This window comes from Camellia sinensis, chromosome 11 (genome assembly GCF_055761805.1).
Source record: "Camellia sinensis isolate YWXY chromosome 11, ASM5576180v1, whole genome shotgun sequence".
Lineage (NCBI taxonomy): Eukaryota > Viridiplantae > Streptophyta > Magnoliopsida > Ericales > Theaceae > Camellia > Camellia sinensis.
Window position 1 is genome coordinate 54,826,055 of NC_138971.1, and position 16,099 is coordinate 54,842,153.

A 16,099-nucleotide genomic window follows, 5' to 3' on the forward strand; every position below is an offset into this window, starting at 1 on the left:
GGATCTCCGGGAAGCAAGAACTTCTTATTTTGTTATATTTTGTACAGCCTAGGGCTTTGATTGTAAGGGCTAGTCCCACTTTTGTTGTAACCAAGTTCGGGCTTGGAAATGTGTAAGCCAATAGGGCATTCATTTACATTAAACTCTTTGTATTCATTAACTTTATGTAATGAAAGAACTAAGAGTCTGATTTATGCTATTATTTATATATGTTTATAGATGTGTTTATGTTATTATTTTGGGGGCGTTACACCCTCCTTTCTTGACTTTTTATTTCTTTGAGAGTTACTTCAACCGAGTGTTGTTTAAGCTTGAGAAGGAGACCCTTCCGTGCTTAATAGTTTAATTTTTTCGGAGGTTCATTACCAAGGCATGACAACTCTCTCATGCCCAAAACAACTTCTTGTTTGACACTTTTCTTCATTTAGTGGACTTAATTCTCATTTTTGAACTAAAATGACTAAGGAATGGAAAGGTAATTAAAAGAGGCAATAAATTTGACTAAAATAGAACAACAAGGTAATAAAATTAACTTGGGTTCAATCGAATGTTAGTTGAACCCATTGAGTCTTGAGTCATTTCATACTTGTTAGTGATGATAATGATTCGACATTCCATGTCAACCACTTCCCTTGACCGATATCATGATAGGGAGACGATTTTGTTGGTCTTTTAGCTTCATTTATTGAGCTTTTGTCCCTTGATCCATAAATCATCACACAATGAATTTGTGTCGATTGATGGTTTACAAATCAAGCCTACCCATCCTTTGATCTGTTTGATGATAAGGAGAGGCAGCGTGGACAAACATCCCGAGAAAATACTATGTTTGTGCTCTGTTTCTTGTCTATTGCAGCAGGGCAGCAATAAAAACTAGTGGCCAGCCGGCCACCTTACTGTACGCCCGACCACTTTTACTGGCCGGCCGGCTACCTCATTTTAGATCAGCAATGTCTTTTTCCTTGCAAAATAGAGCAGAGGCTGGAAGAAAACAGTTCAATTTTCTGACTGCAAAAGGAGCATTTTGGCAACCAAACAAAGGGCATTTTTGAGTGGAAATCCGCATTCATGCATGAGCCGTTCCTCACTTCTCGGGGCTCATTAAATTATGTTTAGTAGTAGGCTTGTTGCGATGACCGGGACTTGCTAATCGTGATTTTAATTAATTAATTAATTATGTGTTAATTATACTTGAACTAAGTACCTAGTAATTTAATTTGTGCATATCTGTGCAAATTGGAAAATTACCTATTAAGGTCACAACTTTGAAACTGAAATCGACAATCTTATTGGATGCACAAATTGAAATTGAGTACATGGATGGGCTCATGGAATTTTTTAGAGCCATTTGGGAAGTTTAATTGAAAATTGATATTGTTTACTGAGATTTTTTGTGACTGAATTGAGCCTTAATTGGAACTATTAATTATGTTCCTACATGTTAATTATGTAATTAAGTGTTATTGATTATTATGAGATTTATTGACTTGTATTGTTTAAGCAGATAGGTAAGAGATGAAATAAACCTGTCTGATTCACTAATTCTAACAAGGAAGAATTAAATATTGGGATAGGCAATTAGAGCCTAATTGACATTAGTAAAATTAAAATTAGTTTGATTTAAGTCATAAATGTTGGGGATTAATTTAAGTTGAGTGAATTTGATTTTAATTAATTTATTAACCTAATTAATTTAGGTCTAATGCATGTATGAGAAAAGAGTTAGTGTACTATTCATCAATTGAATATAGGAAGAAATGTAGTGGGCTTTCTTACACCTACATAGACATACAGGTAGAGAGAGAAGAGGGAGAGACTTTGAGAATTTAACAAGGAGTAGGAAGAAAAGAAAAGAATAAGGGTGAAGAAGAACATTGAAGAAAAACAATTAGCTCTTCACAATTCATCAATTTAAGGTAAGATTTTCATTCAAATTTCTTGAAATTGAACTTCCCACACTCATCATCTTCTAAGACAAGGGGTTAATTAGAATGAATTCTTAGTTAATTGGGAGCTTTAATGTTGGAATTGACAAATTAAAACATGCAAGCTAAGCTAGAGGAATTTGGCTTAAATTCAATATGCATGGCATGAATTCATGATATTTTTGTTTACACATATATTTTCTTGCATGGTCTTCATGAATTCTACAAATTTTCAAGAGCTTTCACCATAAAGTTCTTAATTAATTAAGTACTAATCATTATACGTGGTGGGGTCGTTACACATGCCAAGGCCAAAAACTCTTCAATCAACTTTGAATTCATAATTTCTTACTCCAACCAAAAATCACAAGATCAAAACAAGGCTCAATTTCCATGCAATGCTCAAGTTCTTTAAGTTAACATAAAAATTCTTGCACTTGCATTCTAGTGCTATAAAACTTCAATTCCCATGGAATTTCTTTTCAAATTGAAAACTCGTGCAAGAAGTGATGAGTATGAACACAAATAAAATCATGCATGCCCAAAACTTAAATTAATTCTTCTAATTAGTTAATCAAAGACTCCAAGAAATTATAAAACATGAACCATGTGTTTCAAACTTCCAAGTCCAATTTGAAATTTAATTGCCGAGTATTATAATTTAATTTGGGATTTATGAGAATTGCGGAATCTGACTTGTATATGATTCTATTAAAGATTTATTTTGAAATTAGAAATTAAGGGTCCAAATGGTTTAAGGAAGTGAAATTAAGAAGTTGAGTCAATTTAATTTTAACTACGGACCCATTTGGAAGTTTAATTAAATATTCGATTCAGTTTAGTAACATTGAGATCCGATTAATTAGGTCCAAATTGGAGAAAATTTAGTTAATTAAATTATGAAGATTGAGAATTGTAATTATTACGAATTAAATTTATTTATGGGGTGTCCAATTTGGATATGTAATTTATTGACAGAAATTTGAAGTCTGATTAGAAATTGAAGGCCGAAATGGCTTGAGAAATCAAAATTGATAATGGAAATATGTTTAACTTAAAATATGGAACCTTTTGAGAGTTTAATTAAAAATCTGATTCAGAATGATAAATTAAATGAAATTAATTGGGCTGATGGAAGTCAAATTAGACCGATTAAATTATGTGTAATTTATGATTAGTCATAATTAATTTAATGATGTGCTAATTGAAATTTATTAAGACTAAGTGTTGCTTAATTAAATAAATCCTAAACATAAATTCAATCTAGGATTAAGAATGTATGTGGGTGTGGGTGTGGGTGTGCAAAGAAACTTCTGTGGGTGTGAGCATGTGTTGTGCTGGAAGTGTTACAAGAGTGCATGTGTGCACGTGTTATGAGGTCAAAAATAGGAGATGTGAATAATATGTGTGTGATGAATTGAAGAATAGAGTACACCATTAAGTCCAAGAAGTCAAACAAAAAAGAAAAAAAAAAGAAAGAAAGGAAACCGGGAGAGAGAGAGAGAGAGCTTACCTGGAAAAGAGTTTGCTGGAGAGTGTGAATGCAAGATGAACAACTAAGAAAGCAAAGGAGAAATAAAGAAAAGAAAGGAAACTCAAGAACTTGTGAACAGCTTCAATCATTCAATAACTCTAGGTAAGATTTCTAACTCCAATCTTGTAGTAAATCCTTCCTTACATCTCAAATCAAGATCAAATATAATTCAATTGTATGTAAATCTACATATAATGAAAATAAAAGAATTAAGTCAAGAACTAAGAAATTAATTTGGAAAATTTATCAAGTGGGTTTAATTTGTGTTATTCCTCATGAATTTGGACTTCATCTTTACATGCATCAATGAATTTTAAGAGATTTGAAGAATTAATTTCATGTTTGGGGATAAGAAGAACAAGTTTTGGTAAATTATAAATTCATGAACATTTTGAGCTTAATTTTGAATTAAAGGGATTATCAAGTAGATGGTTTGATTTTGATTATAATTTCACACATGCAAATACTTTTCTAAGAGTTTTATAATTTCAATTTCATAATTTAAGGAGAATAGAAAAGAGTTAGAAATCAATTTTATGGGATTAGAAGGAAATTGACAAGAAAATGATGAATTGGGGCTAAGATCAAGTTTATGAAAGTTAATTTAGAAATTAATTATCTTTGGCTTGATTTTGTAGAATCATCCTATAATACTTGAGATTTGAGATTAAATTCATAGAATTAGGATGAAATTGGGTTTTAAACATAAAATGAGTTACATGCATGTTCATGATTAAGGAAGCTAATTATTTTGGATTTGCTTTTGAATATCTTACATGAGTTAGAGTCTAGTTCCTACATGCATGAACAAATTCTACAATTTTGTTATTCTAATTGTACATGCATCATGAATTAAGAAAGTTATGAAATTAGTCTCATAGATTTTGTACGAAATAAGGTTTTAAGTAAGAAATTAAGTAGACTCATAGTTGCGGAAATCAATTTGGAAAATTAATTGTTTTTGATTTGATTTTGTAGTGTTTTCTTGTGATACATGAGTTTATTCAAGTTCATATTTTGAAGAGATATAAGAAACGTTTTAAGAAAATCAAGTTTATGGAAATTTGGAATTAATCCTAAAGTTTTGATTTTATAATTAGATTTTTAATCCATGCATGTAATGTAATTTCAAGAGTTTGGAAAGTCTAATTCATATTTTAAAATAGTGGGTTTGATATAAAGAAAATGAGTTAAACTAAAATTGGACAATTGGAGCATGATTTTGAATAAATGGTTTCTAATTGAGAGTGTTTACTAAATTATACAATGGTTCTCCATATTTGTGTACCAAAAATACAAGTTTTGAGGTTTTGAATATCAAGCTTGGACTTCGATTACAATTATGAAAATTGCAGAATTCACACTGTCCGCTCGAGCGAGGAAAGTCTCATTCGAGCTTGAAAATCAAGCTCCCAGAAGTTTTTCAAATTTTACAGTCCGCTCGAGCGACCAAAGTGGTGCTCGAGCGAAGACCCTATTTTCAACATATTTTGAAAAACTGCACTTAGTTCACATTTTTATTCTCATCTCTTTCCAAAGCATTCTAAACATGATTTATGGCTTAATAAAGATTAATAAGCTAACAATCAACATTAATTAGTTGATTAAAAGAATAAGTCATTAACTTAGTAGTACTTGATTAAGATGCCAAGTAAGAATTGGTTTATTCAGAAAAGAATGATTTAGTAACGAAAGGATATGTGAAATAAGAATCCGATTCATTGGAATAGAGGAAGAATACACGTAGTAGAATCTTGGACAACTTAGATAGAAAAAGACAAGAAAAGTCAAGCTTGATCAAGGAATTGATATTGTGTTTCGATGTGTATATGTTACGTATTTGTGTAGGTCACGCGCTATTGTCTGCCTGATTTGTGATCTGTCTGATCTGCTTCTGCAACTATCTGTGAGTAATAACTTTGTAAAGTTATGTTTAATTTTAATTATTTTCTGATGATACGAGATGATAAGTTTCTAAAATGTTATGTTCTGTTTGAATGAATGATTGTCCAATTTTCTTTGAAACGAAATTGTGGTATCCTTAGCAGAGGCCCTCGCCCAGGGGACATAATATTGTGGCTTATGGTCATGAGGCCCTAGCCCGGGGGTTAATACCGTGGCCCAGGCCCTCGCTCGGGGGAAACAATACTGTGGCACAGGCCCTTGCCCGGTGGAAATAATACCGTGGCCGATGTATGAGATATGTTCCCAGTACCGAAGGTTCCATTATGGAACTTGACATGCTTGACCAACATGATATGTTACGCTAAAGGAATTACCACACATGATTTGAATATGAATATGAATATGACTCTATTTCTGATACGAATGCGAACATGAACATGACTATGTTTCTAATTTGACATGAGATTTGAAATCTGATTTCTGAATTCGATATGGACATCATTCATTAAAACCCTTTACTATGTTATTACTCATTGGCTTTAGCTCACAGTATTATTTATGTATGTAGGTGAACAGGCGCGTGACCAGGTTTAGAGGCATCTGCCTGGAATCTATTTTTGTCAACAAACCTATGTGCCTCCCGTGGAGGTTTCGAATATGTCAAGTGACTATGGCTATGTGATTTTAAGTTTAAGTTCTGTTTCCTTGTTCGGTTAAACAAGTTTTTGTGTATTTTGTAAATAGGGCCAAGTCCCTTTTTGTCTAGCTTATATATGTATATATATGATGATGTGTATATGTATGTATATAAAGTTTAAAATTTTTCTGTATCATATAAGTCTGCACAGCTCAATGGATGTTGTATAATTGCTATTTGCTTCCGCAGTCCCTAATTATATGTTAGTCTGCTAAGAGGCCTTTGGTAATCCAAGGATTACTGGCCGGTTACGACGTTAAACCTATAGAGGCGGGTTTGGGTCGTGACAACATGCTTGGGAATGAAGTTGGTTTTGCAACTTGTAAGTTCCAAAACTTGGCAGAATTTTGGATAGCATTTCAACCCAGGCCGCTCGAGCGGCCAACCTTCATATGCTTAAGGATGCACACTGCTTGACCACCGCTTGTGCGGCCAAGCCGCCGCATGAGCAGCCAAGGCCACCGCACGTGTAGCCAACAGGGTAGTCTCAATTTTGTTTTTCGCTTCACTTTTCTACTTTTCGGGCCTCCATTTGCATGATTTTAACATGTTTTCATGTGCAATCACATTCATGTGCATGTCATAAACACGAAAGAAACTAAGGAACAAAAATGTAGAACCGAGTGAGTGAACAATGAATAAGAATCGAATTTGTCAGTAACCGATTGATTGATTGAACTGAATATTAAGATTATTGCGCTTGAATTTATTTGTTTAGGTCGGACGCCGCATCGTAGTGCAACTTTAGCACGTATTTTGAGCAACCCACTGTAAGTAACAATGTTGTAAAGCTACGTTCAATTATAATTATTTTCTGAATGATTAACTGTATTACTTTCTGAAATGATATTATTTACTGAATAAATGTTTGTCTTATTTTATGAACTGTACTCGTGGAATCCATAGCAACTGATTGTTACTATTACTACGACTGTTACTGCTACTGTTACAAAGATCTCTGTCCGTTCCAATATTTGGAACTATTGTACTATATTGATGGCCATCAACTAACTGTTCAATCTTTTAAGACCTACTATACTATTCCGCTTTGGATGTACCACATATGATTGCTATGATTTCTAAATAACTAATATGACATGAAATATGAGACATTGAATAGAATTATATGAGTGTGATTGTAATTGCGTTGTGCTCGACTTTATTTGTTTAGGTCGAACGCCGCACGAATAGCACGTGTTTTCAGGAGTCCACTGTGAGTAACACTATTGTAAAGATATGTTCAAATTGTATTTTTTTTCTGATTGATAAATTATATTGGTTTTTGAAGTGATATTTTTATTGATTGAATGATGATCCTATTTTCTGAACTGTATTTGTGGCATCCATAGCATATTGCTATTGATATTGCTATTGTTATCGCTATTGTTACAGAGATCTTTGTCAGTTCCATTTCTTGGAACTATTGTCTATTGTTTGATGGCCATCAATTAATTGTTCGGTCTTTAAGACCAATTGTATCGTTGCTATTGGATGTACCACGTATGACTTATATGAATTTGAATGATTGTTAAATTGAATGATTGAATGATTGATTGACACAATATATTGATTGAGAAAATGTTTTATTGATAATCGATTGTTTCAAATATTATAAGGACATCATTCATAACCCCTTTACGCAGTTGTTATTCACTAGGCTCTAGCTCATTGTTTATTTTATATATATATATATATATATATGTAGGTGATGGGCACCGGATCAAAGTTAGCGGCGTCGACCCAAACCTTGTTTTTGTCAAGCCAACTACTGTCCCTCACCGCGAGGTTTTGAACCGTTAATGTCAAGGCTTGTTTTTGGGTGATCTAAACCCACCCTTTTGAAATGTTATATGAAGTCAAGTGAATGTTTTATATTTGTTTTGGACTTATGTGAATATTGGGATATATATATATATATATAAGTTGTTTGTTCATTTAAGTCCTCATAGCTCTTTGGACATCATGTTTTAATATTTACAGGCTTCCGCCGGCCCCGCTTATTGTATAATTGTTATTACTGTTAAGCAAGCCTTTGGTAATCACAGATTACTGGCCAGCTACAATGCTAAACCCTTAGGGGCGGGTTTGGGTCGTGACACTTGTAATAATTAATTACTTAGCTCATTAATTCTGTATTGTAATTAATCAGTTAGTTTTTGTCTTAAATCGTTAGCATAGCTAATTAATTTTGTGTTGTAATTAATTAGTTTGTTCTAATTTGTAAATAATTGCCTAGTGTAGTTGATTCATTTATTTTGATATTGTAATAGTTAATTAAATTGGTAATAAGCTAGGACATTCATTCGGACCCTTCCATGCGAGGGTAAAATGTAATAATGTGTATGTCTTCCAAACCCCATTTCTTTCTCTTTTTTATTTACCCGCTTATAATGGATAGTGTGGAGCATCAAGTTTCTTTTAGCATTTTTCATGACTTGCATCCATTTGTCTCGCATGCATAGGGTCCGGTTCATCATTCTAACGGCATTGTCATTCATTACTTTCTTGAATACGTGCACCACCGCATGCCATCAAAGAGATTCACATGACATGTTAAAACTGAACTTATTAGTTGCATTATGTATGTGTTGAATTAGTCATATTGTATTAGTTAGGATCATGCATTTTTTTCTAACTATTTTCTCTCTTCTTGGCTCGCCTCGGATATTGGGGTAAGCATTTTTTGCTTTAGCATATTGCCTGCATGTGATTGTTTCCATATCAAGCATGTTTTCAATGAGGCTAAGTGCTTAAGTGATATATTTGTTTGAATGTCTGTTGTAGACGCGCCCGTGAGGGCCCCACTCTACAGTTCGGACTCGATTTGTGCCATGGTTCTTAATCTGAACCAAAGAGTCCAAATCCGGCAAATCGTTTTGAGAAAACAGATTTTTGAGAAAAGAAGTGCCAAACATGGACTGCTTTGCCAGATACAGAGTCGCCACCTAAATATTTTTTAATGGGGGAATTTAGGAAACCCTGACTCGGTGCCAAAGGCCACGTGTCCGTCATCACCAAAGTTGCCTCGGCTCGGGAACTTGGGTACGATTGGGGAAGGTCAGCTATGAGCACCCCCTCTCGCCCGATCCGAAGATCGGCCTCTACTAACCATGATATCCGATTTTGAAAACGTTATGTGTTCTTATTCCAGTTAATTAGCTAGAATTACTATGTGATGCACACAGCAAAACAAGTATAGACTAGATCGCCTAATTTGGAACAAAGCATTACATATCCGTTGGTTTGGAAAATAGTTTGGGATTTTGCTACTCGTAAGTAGGCTAAAACACGGATTTCAACGAGTTGTTCCAACTCAAACAATCCAACCTTCACCCATAGGCATTCAGGCAGTAATATCACATAAGCATTTAGCCGCATGGTAAGCGTGCCGTCATGTTAACATTCACACTCATGCAAGATGCTAAAGCATAGATACTTACATCGTACTCCGTGCCAAAACAGTAAGCTAGTTAGCAAACATGCGTGATCCTAGTTCATGTTAAAGTGGCTAATGTAACGCATACAGAATGCAATTAGGATAGGCTCGGCTAATCCTAAAATGGCATGTGAAATGCAACCATTTGATGCACGTATTCAAGTCAGATTTGAAATACTTATGCAGTTAGGATGATGCGCCGAGCCCGGTGTGTAGACACCCCATTTTTGACCGACCTTAAGACTCAGACGTCACTGATTGAGCGCTTGGTGATGTTGCATAATGTGCTTGTTCAGAAGTCTCAGAGTCGCGGCCGCGAGCCCTGCCTCCGGACTTCCGAACCCTCTTTTGTGCCTTGCCTCGGTTTGCGAACCAGACTCAGTTTTCTCTGTTTCTTTTCCTGAGGGAAGAGAGAGGTCCTGTAGACCATCTCTCAGTGGCCGTGGGCTACATTTTGTGGCCGTAGGCCATTTTGCCCATTTCAGAGCCCGGTTTCCGGTTTTTCGGCACTGTTGGCCGTGTGCCTCGGTTCAGGACCGCCTAACCATCTCCGTTTGCCCCTGTTTTTGGCATACTTCTTATTTGCTCCCTTTTGAGGGACACTGGGGTCTCAGAAACCCACTTCGTGGCCGAACGCCACTTTCGGTGCTTAACAGCCCATTTTCGGGATCCCGAACTGCGTGTTTTGGTCCCCGAACATTCGTTTTGCACCGATTTTCGTTCATTTTTGGCAGGTACCTCTGTTTCATCACCGAGAAGGCCATAGAAGGGCGGGAGGCCAGCAATTGATGCAGAAACCAGTTATATATCCTCCGGCGCCCTCCGACGCCCGTTTTTCTAACTTTCGGGCTAATGTTGAACACCCTTGAGTCACTGTTGCCAACTTTCAACCACATATCTGTGATGTACACACCTAGGAGGATCTTAAAAATTCATGGCCGGCCAGTAATTCCACTTTCACTTTTTGACCCCCCTCTTTAAATGGATTGTTGAACACCCTTGAGTCACTGTTGCCAACTTTCAACCACATATCTGTGATGTACACGCATGGGAGGACCCTAAAAAGTAGTGGCCTGCCATTAATTCTTCTGGACCATTTTGCCCTTGGCCGGCCGGCTAGGGGAGGTGGCCGACCGGCCACCTGGAGCTCCAAAAAGGGGCCGGCCATGTTCCTTGCAACACACACTTTACAGCTGTATAGCTGTTTCCCCCAGAAAATATCCTAATCCGGGGGATATTTTGTAGGGGAAAACTTGCCTAATTTTCCCCCACCTTTGCCCCTCCTTTACTCCTCCTTTTTTTGTCCGTACAACCAGCAGGCAACATAGGGTTTAGAGGTTAGAAAATTTGGTCTTCAAGCCTTGATACACAAAACCTCCTCCATCTCTCTCATTTCCTTGAAAACCTCCAAGTCCTACACTACCATTTCTTCTACACCACCACCCCCCACCCTTCCATCTTCCATTCCAGAAGTTTGAGGGTATTCTCCAAGGACTAAGGAGCCACAAACTCAAGTCAAGAGGCAACCAAAGTCAAGTCTTCAAGGGTGAGTAGCATTTATCCTTTTTTAAGCTTATTTTGGTATCATTTCTTAGCCTCTCTTTCTTGTATATTTGAGCTCCGACCAAAACTGAAAAGGTCATTTTTTTGAGCTCATTTCCATGTCTCATTAAGGGCTCAACCCTGTTTGAGCCCCCCCATCTTGCACTTGCTTCAATATCCTCCTTGAATGTCATTTTCTTGCATGATTTTTTAGCTTGTGTGTGATTTGTTTTGGAGCATGATATAAACTGTAAGTAGGCTTATTTTGAGCCCCTCTTCAACATTGAAGAAGGGCTCATCACTGTTTGGGACCTCCATGTACCACTTGTCTTTATATCCACCTTTGGTCCCCTATTTTTGCATGACTTGGCAGCCCCTTGTGCTCCTGTTTTTGGTCATTTTACAGAGCTAGAAAAGGTCTTGTTTTGGCCCATTCTTCATGTTTCATTAAGGGCCTTTCATGTTTTGAGGCATATTTTATACACTTCATGTTATATCTCTCTTTTAATCCCCATTTTTGCATGATTTGTTGGCCTATCTTGCTTCCGTTTTTGGACGATTTACAGAACTGAAAGTGGCCTTATTTTGACTTTCTTGACATGTTTTATTAAGGGTCTTTTCTTGTTTGGTGAATGCTTTGTACACCTCATGTTATAGCCACTTTTGAGCCTCATTTTGCATTGCATTTATAGCATGTTTTTATACTGTTTTTGGGGCTGCCATAAACTGTAAAATGTCATATTTTTGGTCCCTCATCAATGTTGTAGAAGGATACTTTTTTTTTTGAGCTTTGCATCTACCACTTCCTTCTTTGGCCATCTTTTGGCCCCTTTTCTTGCATAAGAGTGCAGCCATACCTGTGTTGGTTTTTGGGGTTTTTACAGTTCTGTAAATGTGCATATTTTGGGTCCCTCTTCAACTTTGTTGAAGGACCCTAACCCGTTTGGGGCCAGCAGCTATGAGTTGCTTCTTAATCTCACATTTAGGGCCATTTCTTGCATGCTAGTTTTGCCCTGCTTCGGTTTGCTGTTTGGCCATGTTTTGTACTGGTAAAATGCTTATTTTGGGGCTGCCTTGCTTCTGTCTTTACATTCCACATACCAATTGTACACGCATTGCATAGCTATAGGCCGTTTCGGGTGCCAAAATTCATGTTTCGGGACTATTCCATGCATCGGGTGTACTTTCGCTTCATTTCGGGGCTATTTTCCCCCACATTTCAGTGTTGAAATCCCATTAGCATGTTTGCATATCATTTTTCATGCCATTGCATTGCGCATGCCATTGTCTCGGTTTGCGTGCCCGTGTGTACGCATTTCGAGGCACTCCATTTTCATCTACCGGCCTCTTATGTGAGTGTGGTTGAGGCTCTCTCATGTTAGTATAAGTCCATGTTGCATTTTATATGCCATTTTCATGCCATTGCATTGCGTATGCCATTGCCTCGGTTTGCGTGCCCGTGTGCACTCATTTCGAGGCACTTCATTTTCATCTACCGGCCTCTTATGTGAGTGTGGCTGAGGCTCTCTCATGTTAGTATAAGTCCATGTTGCATTTTATATGCCATTTCCATGCCATTGCATTGTGTATGCCATTGCATTGCGTATGCCATTGCCTTGGTTTGCGTGCCCGTGTGCACGCATTTCGAGGCACTCCATTTTCATCTGCCGGCCTCTTATGTGAGTGTGGCTGAGGCTCTCTCATGTTTGTACAAGTCCATGTTGCATTTTATATGCCATTTCCATGCCATTGCATTGCGTATGCCATTGCCTCGGTTTGCGTGCCCGTGTGCACGCATTTCGAGGCACTTCATTTTCATCTACCGGCCTCTTATGTGAGTGTGGCTGAGGCTCTCTCATGTTAGTATAAGTCCATTTTGCATTCTGTATGCCATTTTAGCCGTATTGCATCGCGTATGCCATTACCTCGGTTTGCGTGCCCGTGTGCACGCATTTCGAGGCATCACATTTTCACAGCATAGTGCATACGAGGTTGTATCTTAGATCGCATTCATGCATTTTCTTGGTTTGCGTGCCCGTGTGCACGCATTTCGAGGCATCTCATTTTCATAAGCATTGCGTATGTTAGGATTGTACCTTAGTTGCATTTCATGCATGTCATGCATATTGCATCGTGCTTGGGATAGGAGTTAGCCCAGGCACGGGAAACGAGGTACATTTCGTACTCCGAGTGACGGAATGTATCTCAATTCCCCAGTCACCGACACTCCGGATCACCCATGATGGAGTTAGGTTTTATTGTGTTTTCATGTGCATTCATCCTATATTGAATTGTGCATTTCGACTCCTCGGCCATCATGCCTCGGTAGGCGTGATTGGTGGCACGAGGATCGAGGCATGCATATATCTGTGAAAATACATTGCTGTGCCCCTTTGCTGCTCTCTGCTGCAGCAAAATGAAGAATCAACCACTTTTCGGAGCTCGGCACGCTTTCCAAGAATAACTGCTAAACATAGGCTAATTGGGGCATCCCGGTGGATTTCTGCGCAAGACAAATCCGGACATGCATCATTCATCAGAAGCAAGGCAGTCCCTGGCTTGCATGCCAGTTTTACAGTTTTTCTTAGTTAATTTGTCAATTAATTAGGAATTTGCACATTATTCGGACTGTAATATTTGGACTGTAATATTCTTTCATTTGGGACTGTATTATTTATTCGGACCCTCTGTACGAGGGCATAACTGTAATAAGTGTGCGTGTGTGTGTTGTATGTCTTCCAACCCCACGTCTTTCTCCCTTTTGTTTGTCCGCTTATGATGGTTAGATTAGGGCATATTCCAATTAGCATACAGTATGATAGCATGTTTGCATTCATTCATCTGTTTTACATGCACCGGGCTCGGCGCACCATACTAACTGCATTGTACTTTCAATTCCAAATTGAATACATGATAGTTGTAGCATTTCATATGACATGTTTAGAATAGCCGAGCCTGCTATAGTTGCATTTTTGCATGTGTTACATTAGGCATTTCTGTATACTTAGGATTCATGCACGTTTTCTAATGAGTTTCTGTTTTGGCTTGGAGTACTCGGTGAGCTTTATGCTTTAGCATCCTTGCATGCGTGTGAGTGCTGCCATGAATAGCATGCTTGCCATGAGGCTATTTGCTTATGTGATATAACTGCCTGAATGCCTGTGGGTGAAGGTTGGGTTATTTAGATTGGAACAAATCATTGACTGTGAGTTTTAAGCCCACTAGATAGTGGCAAAACCATCTTTTCTAAGCCCACCCGAGGGTGGCAAAATCTGCATTTTAAGCCTACCTGCGGGTAGCAAACCATTCTCAAAACAAACAAACATGAAATGTTTTGTTCCAATTCAGGCGACCCGGTCTATACTTATTTACTGTGCGCATCACATAGTAACCTAGGCTAATAACCGGAATAAGAACTCGCAATGTTTTCAAAAATAGATATCATGGTTAGTAGAGGTCGATCTTTGATCGGGCGAGCGGGGGTGCTCACGAAGTGACCTTCCCCAATCGTACCCAAGTTCCCGAGCCGAGGCAACTTTGGTGATGACGGACACGTGGCCTTTGGCACCGAGTCAGGGTTTCCTAAATTTCCCATTTAAAAAACATTTAGGTGGCGACTCTGTATCTGGCAAAGCAGTCCATATTTGGCACTTCTTTCAAAAACTGTTTTCTCAAAACGATTTGCCGGATTTGGACTCTTTGGTTCAGATTTAGAACCGTGACACGAAATCGAGTCCGAGCTATAGTGAGGTCCCCCGCGGGCTTGTCTACAGTTTCTGGCGACTCCGCTGGGGATTTAGAGAGCTTGACTCGAACTCATGACATCTGTTTTTGACTACACTTGTGTGTTTCTTTGCATTGCATTTGCATTGGTGCGCCTAGGACACCGTGTTTGCCATCTGTTATTCCTGAACGGTTTGCCGGAGGCTTGTCTTGTCAAAGCATGACCATAAGGCTGACCGGTTGTGGGCTCTGCCAGTATGGGAACACAAACCCCGGTTCTACCGGGGCACCCTCTTTGGCCATTCGACCTAGTGCATATTCAGATCCATAGTGACCATTCCAAATTAGGACAGGTTGTTTACCCGTTTATAGGTTGTTTGAAATCGCTACATGCGTAGTAAAACCCTAGCTCCTGACAAAATAGGACAGGGAAACCCTACCCCAACATAGGGGTGTTTTGGCTCTCACTTATCTGTTATGTGCTTTAGAGTGCGTCTCTACAGGAATGCATGTATCAGTGTATGAGTTTGGGCACCAGGCCTGCGGGCGTCAGTTCAGTATTATGGGTATCAGGCCTGCGGCCATCAGTCAGTATTTCAGAATCAGTTATCCGCGGGTAGCAGAGATTCAGTTTTGGGGACAGTGATACAGGGATAATAATCAGTGTTTGAGGACAGCGTGTATTCAGCCTATCGACTGTGTGTTGTGATGCCCAACTGTGTGTCATGCATTTACTTTACGCTGTTATGCTGTCCGTTTATCTGTTTATTTATTTCCTTATTGCTTTATTTATCTTTTGTCTAGGGCAGTTCTAGCACAATTGCTTCAAACCCAGCAGATACCCCCCAAGCACTTTGGACACGAGGTCGCCGACTCAATCGATCTGAGGATCTAATTGACGGACAGCCAGTGTTCCATTCCCTACCCCCTGTTATCAGAAGAAAGCAGAGAAAGCGCAGTGTATCTGAACAGAGATCACCAGGACAGTGGTTTCCCCCATCAACGGACAGTCGGATTGAGATCCCCATTGCTGCTATAGAGATAAATTTGCCAGCAGTTCAGATAGATCAAAACAGTATGACGGCACCAACAGGAGTTGATGAGATGATACGCCAAATGCAAGAGACCATGCGGGCCATGCAACAGGATACCGCCCGCCGAGATGAGTTCGCCAAGCAACAGGCCGAGATCATGGCCCAGCAGGCTAAACTAATTACCAGACTGCAACAGCAGAATGCGGCATCTGCTTCGCATCAAGTTCCTCCGCCAGCAGGGGCCCCATTACCTGAGCAGGCACCTACTGTTCAGAACGCTCCGCCAAATGCCCAGAATACCCT

The 16,099-nt window shown here is 38.6% G+C and overlaps 1 long non-coding RNA gene across 1 annotated transcript; it reads left to right on the forward strand.

Moving 5' to 3' along the window:
- The first annotated feature begins 3,403 nt into the window (after nt 1-3,403).
- On the forward strand, nt 3,404-6,211 carry LOC114320477 (uncharacterized). The gene is made up of 3 exons (XR_014345242.1): nt 3,404-3,561; nt 5,308-5,365; nt 5,933-6,211. It is a non-coding gene; the product is annotated as an uncharacterized LOC114320477 (long non-coding RNA).
- The last annotated feature ends 9,888 nt before the right edge of the window (nt 6,212-16,099 follow it).